Source organism: Panthera onca, chromosome C1 (assembly GCF_046562875.1).
Source record: "Panthera onca isolate mPanOnc1 chromosome C1, mPanOnc1 haplotype 2, whole genome shotgun sequence".
Taxonomy (NCBI): domain Eukaryota; kingdom Metazoa; phylum Chordata; class Mammalia; order Carnivora; family Felidae; genus Panthera; species Panthera onca.
In genome coordinates this window covers 129,885,220-129,902,598 of record NC_138346.1, presented here as the reverse complement: position 1 = coordinate 129,902,598, position 17,379 = coordinate 129,885,220, and the positions used below count along the sequence as shown (strand labels likewise).

At 38.7% G+C, this 17,379-nt stretch overlaps 1 protein-coding gene across 2 annotated transcripts in view; it reads right to left on the bottom strand.

Annotated features, from left to right (window-relative positions):
• Positions 1 to 17,379, bottom strand: part of VAV3 (vav guanine nucleotide exchange factor 3) — a 362,968-nt gene that overhangs the window by 64,270 nt on the left and 281,319 nt on the right. The window lies entirely within an intron of this gene.

Sequence of the window (17,379 nt, the reverse complement as noted above, 5' to 3'; positions counted from 1 at the left end):
CAAATGGACAACTTCACAGTCACCTTTTCATTTAGAGGTGAAATGCTCCCTCCTGTGAGACAGAACACTCATAAACATGATATTTGGTGCACATTCAGGAACTCAAGCCATTGCCTATTACACTTGAAGGTTTTTTATTCTAGCGATTGACCACGGGGAAGTTGTAACTACCTGGAAACACCACGCTCAATAGAGGAGGAGGATGCATGATGGTCATTCGGTTCCAGATGCCCAAATTACCTCAAAAAGGTTGTTCAAGTTACACGGATCTCAGTATCTACATGAAATGCTTCCACAAACAATTTCATGAAGTCCTCACTATCCTTTTTCAACAACCACCCCAGAAGGGAGGAAACAGTGTGGCCATAAACTAAACAGAACTGAAAAGCTTTAGTCAACACTTTTCTTATCAACCCATCGGGCAGAAGGCCTGAAAAGAATTGGGCCCTTCACCCCAATTTAGCTGCTATAACTGCTGAGACATGTAGCAAGTTACTACATCTTCCCTTTGCTTCAGTTCTTGTGCCACAGAACCCCTGAAGGGACGGTGCTAATCCCACATCTCTCATGGAGTGTTTCCCTACCAGATGCAGGAAGGCAGCGCCCGTACACAAAGAGCAGACCTTATTGTCTTTCCCAAAAAACAACACTTGACAGGAGAACTCTTGTCAGTCAAGTGTTTATCAGACTTGCTCTCAACACACTGTAGGTGCCTTGAGTATAGAAAGAGCTTATTTTATACTTTCTATTAAGTTGCTGTTGTTTATTTTACATGAAACCTAAATATCTCATGCACACAACTCATTTAGAAGTTCAATATACAGAAGAGGATGCACCCTGAAGTTGAATCTGGTTTGCAAGTTAGTTATTCCATGTTAGGGGGCCAAAGTCATGGTTAGCCTCAGTTTTACTGAGCATTTCTAGATCAAGGAAAGCATTTCATTTAGTATGCTCCCTTGATAATTTTGTTTTTACACCAATTTTAAAATAAAGGCTGAAGACAAGAAACAGGAGGTTTTAAACCTGAAATAACTGATGTGGCCTCAAATACCGGGCCCAGTGAAGTTCTCAGAAGGGCTCTGGCCTTCTCTGCAGTTGTCTCCTTGGCCAAGACCCACAGGGACAAAATGAAGCAGTGCCCGACGGACACAACAGTTCTGTTATTGCCAACATGCTCAAGTTAGTCATTCTTAAGAAAATGGTTGAAAATGCATAAAGTATTTAGGGGAAAAAATTAAGTTTGATGACATTTCACCAACCAAATATAAATTGGGGATTAACATATGGAATACCCAGGCTATAAAGAAGACTGTGAAATATAAGGCATGGAACAATGCTGCCTTATTTATCCTTTTTGACAGACTACAATGCCCATTACATATGACCTAGTAAAACCATATTTAAAATTTAAAGTATTACATATATTAATATACTGTGGCCAAAAAATGAGATCTTAGTGTCTTAAAACTTACTTATAAATAAGTAGTCCTTGAAATGATGAACTTGGTTTTTATAGTCTTACTGCTAATTTTTTCATTTACTGTGTTTTTCTGCTATAACTTTCTTCTTGGCTATGAGCTTCATTTTGGAAGTTCATCCAGTAGTACACCAACATAGGGTATGTTACTGACTTTACTCCTAAAGCAAAATTGTGTGACCTTTGCCAAGAATTATGGTTGAGCCCAGGTAATAGTGAAAAAGACATTGCTACTAGCCTGAATTCAGCCGTAAGTGACTTTCAAAATATAGCATTAATTTGATTCATATTTTTGTGTGTGGGGATGAGTTAGGAATTTACAATGGAATTTATATTTTTTAGTCATTTGTTAGAATAATCTCTGGCTATTTATTTCTGATAGGTCAGCACTTCCCATTTCAGGATGATCTGTCATCAGGGCAATAGGGCTGTAGAGATCAAAGAATACAAGAGATAGAGGAAGGCCACTGTGACATGATGAATTCTGATACCTTGCCCCCTGCCTCTGATGTCTGAATATAAGAGGAGTTCTACAATACTGTAGTACGAATGGTTTACTCCTTTCCTTTTATTGAAAAAAAAAAAAAAAAAAAAAAGACATGGTAACTTTGCTAAGAAGGTGAATATAATCCCATTAATGGATAGATAAAAGTGCGATTAAAATAAGAATAGAGAGTGGGTTAAACTTCATGTCAGCACTCAACCATCAATATAATTGTTAACACAATCTCTCGCCACAGCAGGCATCACACACACCTCATAAATGAGATCAAGAATGGAGAAGAAATTAGATTTACAGATACTCATATTTCAAATAGCCATTTAGTGTTGATTTAGTGTCGGTTCTCTTCTCTCCCCATAAAATATTCCTGACAAGTTTTGACCTTTCTTTAAAACGTCCAGCACAGAACATTCACTACACGTCCTTATGACAACTTATTGTTGTGTGTAGTTTATTAACAAACTCTATCTAAAACTTACTCTAAAATCTCTGTAACTTCTCTCCATTGACCTTCCTCCTTCCATCTAGAATTATGCAGAAGGTGGTAAATCTGCTTTTTATAGATTAGCCTTTCAAAATTTGTTTAGGCTTAAAATCCCTAGTTACTCACGTTTTCCTTTAGTTATCCATGTTTCCAGGAATTCTGAGATGCAAAATGTTGCAAAACTACAAAAGTGGAGGATAGTTTCCCTCGTTAACTCTGACCAATCAGAAACAACCAAAAGCTATTCTAAAAACTGATTTTAAAAATATAAATTCCATTCATTATATTGTCAAATCACAACTCATCCCAGAAAGCTGCCTCTTTCTTCTTGGGTAAACACAGACCGTTGTTGTTTAGTTTCTTTCTGCTCCAGAAAAGCATTTATAATGACTATGTTGGTATAGTTACAGGGCTGCTCAGCAAAGTCTGAAAATTAAAAATGACTCTACCTTCAGATATTAAATGTGAAATAATCATATGTAATTTCAACATATACAGTTAAGCAACCTTGGAAGTTCCCAAAACTTTATATAATCTGTTATCTTTATCTAAAGGAATATAATTAAAATGGCTAAGACAAAATTAGATCTCCTGCCAAATGTTATTTTGGCTTGTTTCATTCCCTACAACAAATGCTTTGCTGCACAGCTCACTACATTGTTGATATATAAAGTTCGGACAGTTTTACCCTTTAACTTTTGTTCATACTACTCATTATACTTAGTCTTAAATCAGACAAGGTCCCCAAGTCATCTTATGCATGAAGAATTAACAAACTGAAGAATCAGTTGGTGCCGGAAGATGGCGGCGTAGGAGGACGCGGGGCTCACAGCGCGTCCTGCCGATCACTTAGATTCCACCTACACCTGCCTAAAGAACCCAGAAAACCGCCAGAGGATTAGCAGAAGGGAGTCTCCGGAGTCAAGCGCAGACTAGAGGCCCACGGAAGAGGGTAGGAAGGGCGGCGAGGCGGTGCGCGCTCCACGGACTGGCGGGAGGGAGCCGGGGCGGAGGGGCGGCTCGCCGGCCAAGCAGAGCCCCCGAGTCTGGCTGGCAAAAGCGGAGGGGCCGGACGGACTGTGTTCCCACAGCAAGCGCGACTTAGCGTCTGGGAGGTCATAAGTTAACAGCTCTGCGCGGAAAGCGGGAAGGCTGGAGGACAAAGGGAGGGAGAGCTGCTGAGCCCCCGGACGGCAGAGCTCAGCTTGGCGGGGAACAAAGGCGCCAGCGCCATCTCCCCCGCCCATCCCCCAGCCAAAATCCCAAAGGGAACCGGTTCCTGCCAGGGAACTTGCTCGCTCCACGCAAACACCCAACTCTGTGCTTCTGCGGAGCCAAACCTCCGGCAGCGGATCGGACTCCCTCCCGCTGCCACAGGGCTCCTCCTGAAGTGGATCACCTAAGGAGAAGCGAGCTAAGCCTGCCCCTCCAGCCCCCGTGCACCTTGCCTACCCACCCCAGCTAATACGCCAGATCCCCAGCAACACAAGCCTGGCAGTGTGCAAGTAGCCCAGACGGGACACGCCACCCCACAGTGAATCCCGCCCCTAGGAGAGGGGAAGAGAAGGCACACACCAGTCTGACTGTGGCCCCAGCAGTGGGCTGGGGGCAGACATCGGGTCGGACTGCGGCCCCGCCCACTAACTCCAGTTATACACCACAGCACAGGGGAAGTGCCCTGCAGGTCCTCACCACGCCAGGGACTCTCCAAAATGACCAAACGGAAGAATTCCCCTCAGAAGAATCTCCAGGAAATAACAACAGCTAATGAACTGATCAAAAAGGATTTAAATAATATAACAGAAAGTGAATTTAGAATAATAGTCATAAAATTAATCGCTGGGCTTGAAAACAGTATACAGGACAGCAGAGAATCTCTTGCCACAAAGATCGAGGGACTAAGGAACAGTCACGAGGAGTTGAAAAACGCTTTAAACGAATTGCAAAACAAAATGGAATCCACGATGGCTCGGCTTGAAGAGGCAGAGGAGAGAATAGGTGAACTAGAAGATAAAGTTATGGAGAAAGAGGAAGCTGAAAGAAAGAGAGATAAAAAAATCCAGGAGTATGAGGGGAAAATTAGAGAACTAAGTGATACACTAAAAAAAAATAATATACGCATAATTGGTATCCCAGAGGAGGAAGAGAGAGGGAAGGGTGCTGAAGGGGTACTTGAACAAATTATAGCTGAGAACTTCCCTGAACTGGGGAAGGAAAAAGGCATTGAAATCCAAGAGGCACAGAGAACTCCCTTCAGACGTAACTTGAATCGATCTTCTGCACGACATATCATAGTGAAACTGGCAAAATACAAGGATAAAGAGAAAATTCTGAAAGCAGCAAGGGACAAACGTGCCCTCACATATAAAGGGAGACCTATAAGACTCGTGACTGATCTCTCCTTTGAAACTTGGCAGGCCAGAAAGGCTTGGCACGATATCTACAGTGTGCTAAACAGAAAAAATATGCAGCCGAGAATCCTTTATCCAGCAAGTCTGTCATTTAGAATAGAAGGAGAGATAAAGGTCTTCCCAAACAAACAAAAACTGAAGGAATTTGTCACCACGAAACCAGCCCTACAAGAGATCCTAAGGGGGATCCTGTGAGACAAAGTACCAGAGACATCACTACAAGCATAAAACATACAGACATCACAATGACTCTAAACCCATATCTTTCTATAATAACACTGAATGTAAATGGATTAAATGCGCCAACTAAAAGACATAGGGTATCAGAATGGATAAAAAAACAAGACCCATCTATTTGCTGTCTACAAGAGACTCATTTTAGATCTGAGGACACCTTTAGATTGAGAGTGAGGGGATGGAGAACTATTTATCATGCTCCTGGAAGCCAAAAGAAAGCTGGAGTAGCCATACTTATATCAGACAAACTAGACTTTAAATTAAAGGCTGTAACAAGAGATGAAGAAGGGCATTATATAATAATCACAGGGTCTATCCACCAGGAAGAGCTAACTATTATAAATGTCTATGCGCCAAATACCCGAGCCCCCAGATATATAAAACAATTACTCATAAACATAAGCAACCTTATTGATAAGAATGTGGTCATTGCAGGGGACTTTAACACCCCACTTACAGAAAGGGATAGATCATCTAGACACACAGTCAATAAAGAAACAAGGGCCCTGAATGATACATTGGATCAGATGGACTTGACAGATATATTTAGAACTCTGCATCCCAAAGCAACAGAATATACTTTCTTCTCGAGTGCACATGGAACATTCTCCAAGATAGATCATATACTGGGTCACAAAACAGCCCTTCATAAGTTTACAAGAATTGAAATTATACCATGCATACTTTCAGACCACAATGCTATGAAGCTTGAAATCAACCACAGGAAAAAGTCTGGAAAACCTCCAAAAGCATGGAGGTTAAAGAACACCCTACTAACGAATGAGTGGGTCAACCAGGCAATTAGAGAAGAAATTAAAACATATATGGAAACAAACGAAAATGAAAATACAACAATCCAAACGCTCTGGGATGCAGCGAAGGCAGTCCTGAGAGGAAAATACATTGCAATCCAGGCCTATCTCAAGAAACAAGAAAAATCCCAAATACAAAATCTAACAGCACACCTAAAGGAAATAGAAGCAGAACAGCAAAGGCAGCCTAAACCCAGCAGAAGAAGAGAAATCATAAAGATCAGAGCAGAAATAAACAATATAGAATCTAAAAAAACTGTAGAGCAGATCAACGAAACCAAGAGTTGGTTTTTTGAAAAAATAAACAAAATTGACAAACCTCTAGCCAGGCTTCTCAAAAAGAAAAGGGAGATGACCCAAATAGATAAAATCATGAATGAAAATGGAATGATTACAACCAATCCCTCAGAGATACAAACAATTATCAGGGAATACTATGAAAAATTATATGCCAGCAAATTGGACAACCTGGAAGAAATGGACAAATTTCTAAACACCCACACTCTTCCAAAACTCAATCAGGAGGAAATAGAAAGCTTGAACAGACCCATCACCAGCGAAGAAATTGAATCGGTTATCAAAAATCTCCCAACAAATAAGAGTCCAGGACCAGATGGCTTCCCAGGGGAGTTCTACCAGACATTTAAAGCAGAGATAATACCTATCCTTCTCAAGCTATTCCAAGAAATAGAAAGGGAAGGAAAACTTCCAGACTCATTCTATGAAGCCAGTATTACTTTGATTCCTAAACCAGACAGAGACCCAGTAAAAAAAGAGAACTACAGGCCAATATCCCTGATGAATATGGATGCAAAAATTCTTAATAAGATACTAGCAAATCGAATTCAACAGCATATCAAAAGAATTATTCACCATGATCAAGTGGGATTCATTCCTGGGATGCAGGGCTGGTTCAACATTCGCAAATCGATCAACGTGATACATCACATTAACAAAAAAAAAGAGAAGAACCATATGATCCTGTCAATCGATGCAGAAAAGGCCTTTGACAAAATCCAGCACCCTTTCTTAATAAAAACCCTTGAGAAAGTCGGGATAGAAGGAACATACTTAAAGATCATAAAGGCCATTTATGAAAAGCCCACAGCTAACATCATCCTCAACGGGGAAAAACTGAGAGCTTTTTCCCTGAGATCAGGAACACGACAGGGATGCCCACTGTCACCGCTGCTGTTTAATATAGTGCTGGAAGTTCTAGCATCAGCAATCAGACAACAAAAGGAAATCAAAGGCATCAAAATTGGCAAAGATGAAGTCAAGCTTTCGCTTTTTGCAGATGACATGATATTATACATGGAAAATCCGACAGACTCCACCAAAAGTCTGCTAGAACTGATCCATGAATTCAGCAAAGTTGCAGGATACAAAATCAATGTGCAGAAATCAGTTGCATTCTTATACACTAACAATGAAGCAACAGAAAGACAAATGAAGAAACTGATCCCATTCACAATTGCACCAAGAAGCATAAAATACCTAGGAATAAATCTAACCAAAGATGTAAAAGATCTGTATGCTGAAAACTATAGAAAGCTTATGCAGGTAATTGAAGAAGATATAAAGAGATGGAAAGACATTCCCTGCTCATGGATTGGAAGAATAAATATTGTCAAAATGTCAATACTACCCAAAGCTATCTACACATTCAATGCAATCCCAATCAAAATTGCACCAGCATTCTTCTCAAAACTAGAACAAGCAATCCTAAAATTCATATGGAACCACAAAAGGCCCCGAATAGCCAAAGTAATTTTGAAGAAGAAGACCAAAGCAGGAGGCATCACAATCCCAGACTTTAGCCTCTACTACAAAGCTGTCATCATCAAGACAGCATGGTATTGGCATAAAAACAGACACATAGACCAATGGAATAGAATAGAAACCCCAGAACTAGACCCACAAACGTATGGCCAACTTATCTTTGACAAAGCAGGAAAGAACATCCAATGGAAAAAAGACAGTCTCTTTAACAAATGGTGCTGGGAGAACTGGACAGCAACATGCAGAAGGTTGAAACTAGACCACTTTCTCACACCATTCACAAAAATAAACTCAAAATGGATAAAGGACCTGAATGTGAGACAGGAAACCATCAAAACCTTAGAGGAGAAAGCAGGAAAAGACCTCTCTGACCTCAGCCGTAGCAATCTCTTACTCGACACATCCCCAAAGGCAAGGGAATTAAAAGCAAAAGTGAATTACTGGGACCTTATGAAGATAAAAAGCTTCTGCACAGCAAAGGAAACAACCAACAAAACTAAAAGGCAACCAACGGAATGGGAAAAGATATTTGCAAATGACACATCGGACAAAGGGCTAGTATCCAAAATCTATAAAGAGCTCATCAAACTCCACACCCGAAAAACAAATAACCCAGTGAAGAAATGGGCAGAAAACATGAATAGACACTTCTCTAAAGAAGACATCCGGATGGCCAACAGGCACATGAAAAGATGTTCAACGTCGCTCCTTATCAGGGAAATACAAATCAAAACCACACTCAGATACCACCTCACGCCAGTCAGAGTGGCCAAAATGAAGAAATCAGGAGACTATAGATGCTGGAGAGGATGTGGAGAAACAGGAACCCTCTTGCACTGTTGGTGGGAATGCAAATTGGTGCAGCCGCTCTGGAAAGCAGTGTGGAGGTTCCTCAGAAAATTAAAAATAGACCTACCCTATGACCCAGCAATAGCACTGCTAGGAATTTATCCAAGGGATACAGGAGTACTGATGCATAGGGGCACCTGTACCCCAATGTTTATAGCGGCACTCTCAACAATAGCCAAATTATGGAAAGAGCCTAAATGTCCATCAACGGATGAATGGATAAAGAAATTGTGGTTTATATACACAATGGAATACTACGTGGCAATGAGAAAAAATGAAATATGGCCTTTTGTAGCAACATGGATGGAACTGGAGAGTGTGATGCTAAGTGAAATAAGCCATACAGAGAAAGACAGATACCATATGGTTTCACTCTTATGTGGATCCTGAGAAACATAACAGAAACCCATGGGGGAGGGGAAGGAAAAAAAAAAAAAAAAAAGAGGTTAGAGTGGGAGAGAGCCAAAGCATTAGAGACTGTTAAAAACTGAGAACAAACTGAGGGTTGATGGGGGGTGGGAGGGAGGGCAGGGTGGGTGATGGGTATTGAGGAGGGCACCTTTTGGGATGAGCACTGGGTGTTGTATGGAAACCAATTTGACAGTAAATTTCATATATTAAAAAATAAAATAAAAAAAAAAAAATGAATAAATGTTAAAAAAAAATTAAAAAAAAAAAAAAAAAAAAAAAAAAAAAAAAACAAACTGAAGAATCAGCAATACTTAAATTATGATTATATTCCAGTAATAGTCATCAGGTTCTAGTCAAATAAAACTGAAGCCAATATAATTACATGGAACACTAGAGTTTTCCAAAACAATATGGCAGTGAAAGGGCATCTGAATGAAGCAAGATTTCCTTTCAAATCTCAACTCAATGCAACTAAGAGTGACACATGCCAAGAAATTAAAAAAAATTTTTTTAAGTTAATTCTAAGTAGAATCCTATTGGAAAGTTTGCCATAAATAAACCATTTCTCTAGTAATTCTCACATAAACCGTCAAACTTCAATGAACTTATTAGCCTACTATATCACTATCAACCTCTTGGCTTCTAAGAAGAGTGATGGCCACAATATAGTTTAGTATTTACACACGATGCTGATATCACTCCCCCAATGCAAAGGGCTTCCCCAAGGCAAAAACTTAAGAGGTGAGTGCAGTGTACCAGATAAATGGGCTGTCAGTAATGTGCTGGCCTTTCACCTCTGAGGCCTAATTTAAAATCTAAACATAGCCACATTAAAAAATAATTAGTTCTACAAGATGTCAGAGAATGTAGCTGGTTTACCTGGGAAGCTGATTACAAGCATAACATATTCATTCATTCCTTCAACGTCCTGAATGGCACATAAGTTCTGGGCATGGTGGTTTGACAACAGAGCAAGGACACGCTTCCTGCCCTCAATGAGCCTATAATCTACTGAACAGGCAGGTGAACTCAAATACACTATAATTAGGCTTGGTCTCTTGTCCAGTGGGGCATTTTTCAAAATGAGCCTGTCAATAAAGTTTCCAGGGAGTTTTTTTTTTTTTTTGAAAAGCCTTCAGTAGGACCCTGAAATATGTATTTTATGTTTCTGTAGGTTTCCTAGGTGTGGTTTCCAAATCCTAGCCAGGTTTGGAAATCACATTTTTGTGGGTATGTAAGCAATTCACCATGACCAGCCACCACTGGTTCCAAGCTTGCTTTTGACAAAGCTACAGTGAAGTAAGTGCTGTCTGGCACCCTGCCAGCTCAATCCTCTTTAAGTTAACGTCTGGGCTCTTCCTGATAGAAGTTCCTAATCTAACTATCACATCTGAGGAGCAGGCTGTGCAGAATGAACAGCCAGCAAGTTAGGTAGCTAGGATGCTGGGCTTCCCTGCCCGCCACACCTCCTTGGGCCCTTTCCTACTAACCAGTGCACTTTTCATTCATGGGGTGGTCTTCACAGAGAAGCAAAAGGAGCCTCATAATGGAAACCATCTGTTAACAACGGAAACAGACAATTTGGCGGAAAACAAACCGGTCTGAAGAACTAATTGTTCACAAAGGGAACACACCCCCATAAATGATTTCAAAAATTTTCACCCAGAGAAGGCTACTCTTTCCTTTTATAAACAATGATGAGTCAGATGAAGGAAACAGCATTGTCATCGCTCATACAAAAACAAGGATCAGATAGAGATATGTTTCTCCAACCTTATAAACACTGACTAGTCACCCTTTGGCACTACCTATAGGAGTATTAGTAAATCAAAGGTTAAAGATAGAAACATCTTTTGAAAGTCCCCCCCCCACACTTATTAAAAAGATTTTATAGGCTACCAAATATAAAAATCACTACAAAATTGCATGTGTTATTATAAAATCCATGCAAATTTAATATTATGTTCCATCAAATATGTACATTTCAATGATAAGAAATGTTTCCCTAAAATCCTTAAATAAGGTCAAAGCTCTACAAGAATGTGCCAGGTATTTGTCAGAACCTCAAAAACAACCACCCCCTAGGGGTGTGAGGAGTCCAGTTGAAAAACATAGCCTGAGTTAACTCCACCATCTTCTTTAAAGCTAGAAAAAGAACACAATCACACGATTTCAAAGTAAGAACATTACCACCTACTCCAACCACCTCATTTTCTACCTTATAAAACTAAGATTCAAAGTGGTCAATAAAAATGTCTGAAGTCAAAAAGCTAGCTAGAAGCAGAACTGGAACCAGAACCTGTATTCACCAACTGCTAGTTCAGTCCTCCTGGCTGAAGATGAGTAATTCTCTACAACCAGCAGGGAACAGGACTATGGCAGAAAACAGGTCTCCTATACAGACTAATATACGTTTGGGGGTCATCTAAACCCTGCTGGGTGTCCAGAGTTATCATGGGAAGCAGGAAGAGAGGAGGCAGAACTGCCCTTCAAGTGGGGAAAGATTGTGAGCTCTCCAAGATAAGGTGAATTCTAGGAGGAAGTAATAAGTCCCACTGGTACATTCTAAAGACAAAGCCCCAAATCTCAATGCCAACAACAACATGCACTGGACTCGACAATCTGTGGTGCTCTCTGTGCCTGACACGTCCACATGCAGTTCTGTGGCTCTGTGGACAAGTGGCCACGTGCAATTGTTTGTGCAGAAAGTTTTAATCACTTCAACCACATCATTCTGCTATTCTGACCATACCTGAGTGCATCGGGGAGGGTGATTAAGCCAAAGGTTACAATATATTGGCTGAATATATGATGTGCCAGTGGCTGAGGAGGCGGCTAGAAGGGAGACAGTCCCATGGGACAGTCCTCACTGGAAGGTAAGAAACAAGACAATCATGTTTGCTCCTCAGTTTGAAATCAAATAAATGTATAACTATTGCTCAAAAACAGTGATGTTTCATAGGAGGAGGTTGGCTGTGTATCTACATTTGAATGTGGTAAAATTTTTGTTGATATTCCTTTTCACTGGGGCCAAAGATCAACAACCAACACATCTACATAAGAATATACATATACAGAAAACATTGTCCCCTTCTCAGCAACGTTCTTTCTTGACACTATTGATAGTAAGGAGAGGGACAGAGAAGAGAAACTACACTGTATTGTATATTCTCTTGAAATACCAGTGTTCTGGCAGTGGGAACTCTGTACACTAGCATGAATAGTGACTCTATCAAAGAAAGTTCTTAGGATATTTTAGTCAAACACTTTCACTTACACATGAAACAACTCAAGTCCAGTTGCACATAGCTAGCTAAAAGCCAAAAATGGTGTTCTCAACACGCGTCTATCACCTAGTAAGGGTGTAATGCTGGGTTGACTAGGAAAAATAAGGGAAGATTCTAGAAAGGTTACACATGATTATTTCAGAGCTTAATATTTAATGAATAAATCACTACCTTCCCCAAGGAAGCTGGGAAAGAATCAGATTCAAAATATTACAGTTGAGGGGGCCTTGGGTGGCTCAGTCAGTTAAGTGTCTGACTCTTGATCTAGGCTCGGGTCATGATCTCACAGTTTGTGAGATTGAGCCCCATGTAGGGCTCTGCACTGACAGTACAGAGCCTGCTTGGGATTCTCTCTCTCCCTCTCTCTCTCTCTGTACCTCCTCTGCTTGTGTGTGCACGTAGTCTCTCTCTCTCTCTCTCTCAAAATAAATAAACATTAAACATTTTTTTTTTAATATTCTCCTGGGAATGCTAGTAAGCAACAGCAGACCCTTCAAACTGTTCCAGGAAGTTCAGAGATTCCATTTCAAAATCTCTACAGCCTTGCAATTATACTGGGAGTATATATTCTACCTCCTTCCTATAAATTGGGAATACTAAAAAAATAAGATACTAGCTTATAAATTTGTGTCTTTTATAATCTTCTAATTTAAGATATTTGGAAATGTTAAGTAGAATATACTGAGTTCAGGGACAGTGTAGGTTTTGTTTGTTTTTTTTTGCCCATCAAAATCTTCATTTTTCCCCCATCTCCCATCGATTCAAAATCTATTCTCTTCCTAGTCTCACCCCCCACCCCCAACTCCCCATTGTTCTTACTTTCCTTAAGGTTAGCCTTATTCTCTCCCTGAATTTTTAGCTTCCTATCTTTTTTTGTACATAAAAAGCTTCTTTCATCAACCTAAGGTATCAGAATTATGGTTTCAACTTGTTCAAATTTAGCATAATAAGCTATTTAAATAATTAGACATATGGTTGCTTGCAATCATCTGAAAAATAATAAAAATTAAATAGAACCCACATCCTAAGGATATAATAAAAATATAAAAGTAGTAATTATTAAAATTTAGACTGTGGACCTTCAAAGAAAAATAAAAATACAAATGTCAAAATATTAAGAAATTGTGCCAAGAAGTTATGAATCGTCTAGAAGGCAGTTACACTGGTAAAAACAGAATTATGCATAGAAAACATACTAAAATAGAACTTTTAGTTCTGCCTTACTTCTCAATACACCAATGACACTTAACACAAAGCTCATATGCAATTACAGTTTACAAAAATACCTGAATATAACACATCATCTACTAATAGGACACTTAATTCTAAAACCAAACCATGGATTTCTCACTAACTTTATACAACATGAAAAATGACTGACCCTAAAAATGACCTTCTCCTGAGTTCTTGGACAGAGTCTGATCATTTCACTTATGTGTTTCTTGCTCCTCAATTAAGACAAACTCCCCCAGATAATGAATAAAACTTCTCTTTCCTTGCCAACATCTTGGTGTTATATACTGGACTGAACCATAGGAACTGGCTGCTGTTGAGTGTTTCTGAAGTACAAAAAGGCAATTTTTGACAGCTTAACCCAATATGTGCCAAAATAATTATTTTTTAATATAAATGCATCAAATACCTAATATCAACAAAGTTAGAGCAAAAAGGTCCTACTGAGCTCAAGTATGGCAAAAGCTGGCATAACTCTGGGCAGAAAAGAAATCTGTATTTGGGCATTGGCTCTCTGAAGCAACATTAATTAGTAACTCTGTTAAGTAAATTCAATCAACATTTGTTAAGGCCCCTGTTTCCATCTCCCTTGGAGCTATAACTCTTTTGAAAAACCTAGTTACAGAATTTGTTTTCAGGTTTCAATAGTAAGGATATCCCAGTTTGCCCTTTGAGACTAGGGAGTAAAATCTGTGACAGTAGAGTTCCTATTTTTTTTCTGTAACTTTCTTTTTATTTCTATATAGAATAAATATATTTTATTCATTATAAAATCCCAAAATAATTATTTTTGTTTTTAGAGTAGACACTGTCTAAATCATTCATCTTTCTTTTATTAACCCCATTCACAGTGCTTAGCATGTGGTTAAAACTTGGTGACAAGGAGTGATTTAGTTTTCAGGAGAAATTTATACTTCATGAGAGTGTTAATTTTAAAATAAAGCTATGTGCTAAAAACTAGTATTTCTTTTTTATTATCTTAAAGTATTTAAGAATTTATAATATTTGTTCTTACAAGCACTTTGATTTAACCACTGAGAAACTTAAGTTGTGGCAGTAACTTGTGCTTTTTAGTTATGAAGTTTAATTAAACATCCAAGAGGGTATCACAGTAAACACATAGTTAAAAAAAAAAAATCCAGAGTGTCCACCTAAGCAACAGAAACAGTGCACATTTCAAAGTCTGAGATTTCTATAGGGGTTATTTCCTCAAACAGATAAACTCATAAGCTACTCCTCCAGGACACCAGATATATCAAGCTTTCCATTATCTTCCAAATGCTTTTTCTGTCTCCTAAACAGAAAGATCCTTACAGAACACACCGTTGTTTTGGTCAAATTTTACTAAGACCAAATACAATGATTTTGCACAAAACTTGAGAAAATAAGTTTGAAAATCTTTTGAGAAGTTACAAGTACTTTCCTATGAATATGTTACTTTGGAGTTTAGAGCTATTTAAAACATGTTCATCTGTAAGTTTGGTTGGTTCCTTAACTTATTGTGAGTTGTTTCATTTAGTCCTGAAATATGAGAAGTATTAGGGGTGCAATAATTACTAAGAGATAAGGTCCCTTCCCTTAAGGCACTTAGCATCTTGTAGGGATAGAGAGGAATACATACACTCTTACACAGTGTGATGCTGTTGTGCAAGTGCTCAGAGAAGACTTCCGGAAGAAACAGACTCTAAGCTGAAACCAAAGTGTAAGTAGGCATCAGCCAGATATAGGGAGGGTATATAAATCTCTCCATTTTGGAGAGGCATAAACCTTTTGCTTGAATGACTTTCTTCAGCAGGACTGCACAATCCACCTAGATGAGTAAAGACAGGTTGACTCAGACATAAGCAGAAGACTGGCTCACATGTTGGGCCATGGAAACAAAGCTGATTAGCCAAGGGAGAAAACACAGGAGGGGACTGACCAATAGAAAGGTGGCAGAGGGGTCAATGAACAGGAGGCCTCTAAGATTGGGGTGAGAGAGTGAGATACTTGAATTTAATGTTTCAGAAATGGAACAATTATGGGTGATGACAGGGCCCAAGGAGTGGCTGTGGGGATGTATGACTGAAATGGAGAAGGAGCAGAGGTCCCTAGAGATGAAAAGTCAGTGTCAGGTAAATTAAGGAGGCCGAGGTTTGGATGAGTCACCTACAATGTGAAATCACCCAGGTTGGATACAGTAGGTTCTTTTTGTGTGGAAGATAAACTAGGGAGAGGAGCCCAAAGGAGAGGGCAATATGCATAATGGTCAAGAAGATAGGTTTTCTGTCAAAGAGGTCTAAGGTTGAATGCCATAAACACTTCATTTATACGTCTGGAAGATGGGTATATTAATATACTAATGAGGCTTTTGTGAGATAATTATGTATGTAGCATTTAGCACACTGCCTGCCACATGATATGGGTCAATGGATGGTTGGCCTGTAACTGGGTCTATGCAACCATTTTTGTTATAAATTATTTACAATGACCTAGTTTGCATAAGAAAGTTAGGTCCAGTGTTCCCTCTATGCCTAATAATGTTGCAGAAAATAAGAAAATATTTACATGTAAAAATAATATCAAATCTTCACACAAAATACTTTAATTTCAATGTAATTACTAAAAATTGTAGTAGTTAAAACTGTGTAGCATTAGAATAGGGATAGAGAAATAGACCAATGGAAAAGATAAGAGAACCTAGACCAAGTCAGATGAAATAAAGATGTAATGTGAAAAAACAGAACCGTAAAGCTTTTAGAAGACAATATATCTAACCATTCTTAAGATATTGGGTAGAAAAAGATTTCTTACACAAGAAACAAAAGCACATAATGAAGATCAATAAATCTGTCCCCATTAAAATTTAAAACTCTGAAGAAGAAGCCATTAAAAAAGATGCATACATTGATATAAGCAAAGGATGAGGACTTCAAATGTCTAAAGGACTCCTAAAAATCAGAAGAATATAAACAGAGCAGTGGAAAATGTGAAAAGACTATGGATGGCTAATTACACATGTGTGAAAAGATGCTCATTGTCAGGTATTTATTTTGGGGGGAGAAATCAAAATGATGAAACAGCAATTTATACTCTTTATATTGGCAAAATATTGCAAATCAGTAACACTAAGCATTGTTGAAGATTTAAGGAAACAGGAACTTTTTGAACAGGATCTAACAAATAGCAAAATGTTAATATCCATTTACTCTTGTTTCTTCAGATTGCATAAATCTTGTGCCTTTTATCATTTACTCTTAATAGTAAGCACATCTGCATCTATCGTATTATTTTGCCATGTCTGCAATGTTTCACAGATGTATTCTTAAATTTTATTTAAAGCTTCTTTATCTAATGATATACTACTTTGAAGAGTTTTAAATGACCTTAATAAGTAGTTTATCGTGTATTTATCATGAATGCTATAAGAAACACAGATAAACCATATTTTTAGTGACTTACAAATTAGCAAACACAACTTGCTATGCATTGAAATACTGCTGTTGCTACTCTGTACTTTATATAAATCTTCATTATTTGATGATATCTGGGTTTGTTGAATGCAAGAGAAGGTGCTGAACTCTTAACGAATGGGAGTTCCTATTACATAGAAATTAGCCTAACTCCCTGTGCTGGCTGCAATGCCCTTTGTCCTCTGTGTCTCTGGCTACCTGTGGCAGTCCTTCAATAACGCTCTCAGCAAGGGTCGCCATGGAGAGCAGAAAATGAGTCATCATCACTCCTGCATACAAGCCTAACCTTACTCATCTCTATTCCTTGAATAATTAAAGTTAAGACTTCAGCTTATGAAGCAAAACCATCTAACAAAGGTTAGGCCAATATGGTACAAAGGTGATATTTACAAGCAAATTCCACATCTATAGAGTCATGGCCTAAAAAATAAAAAATAAAAAA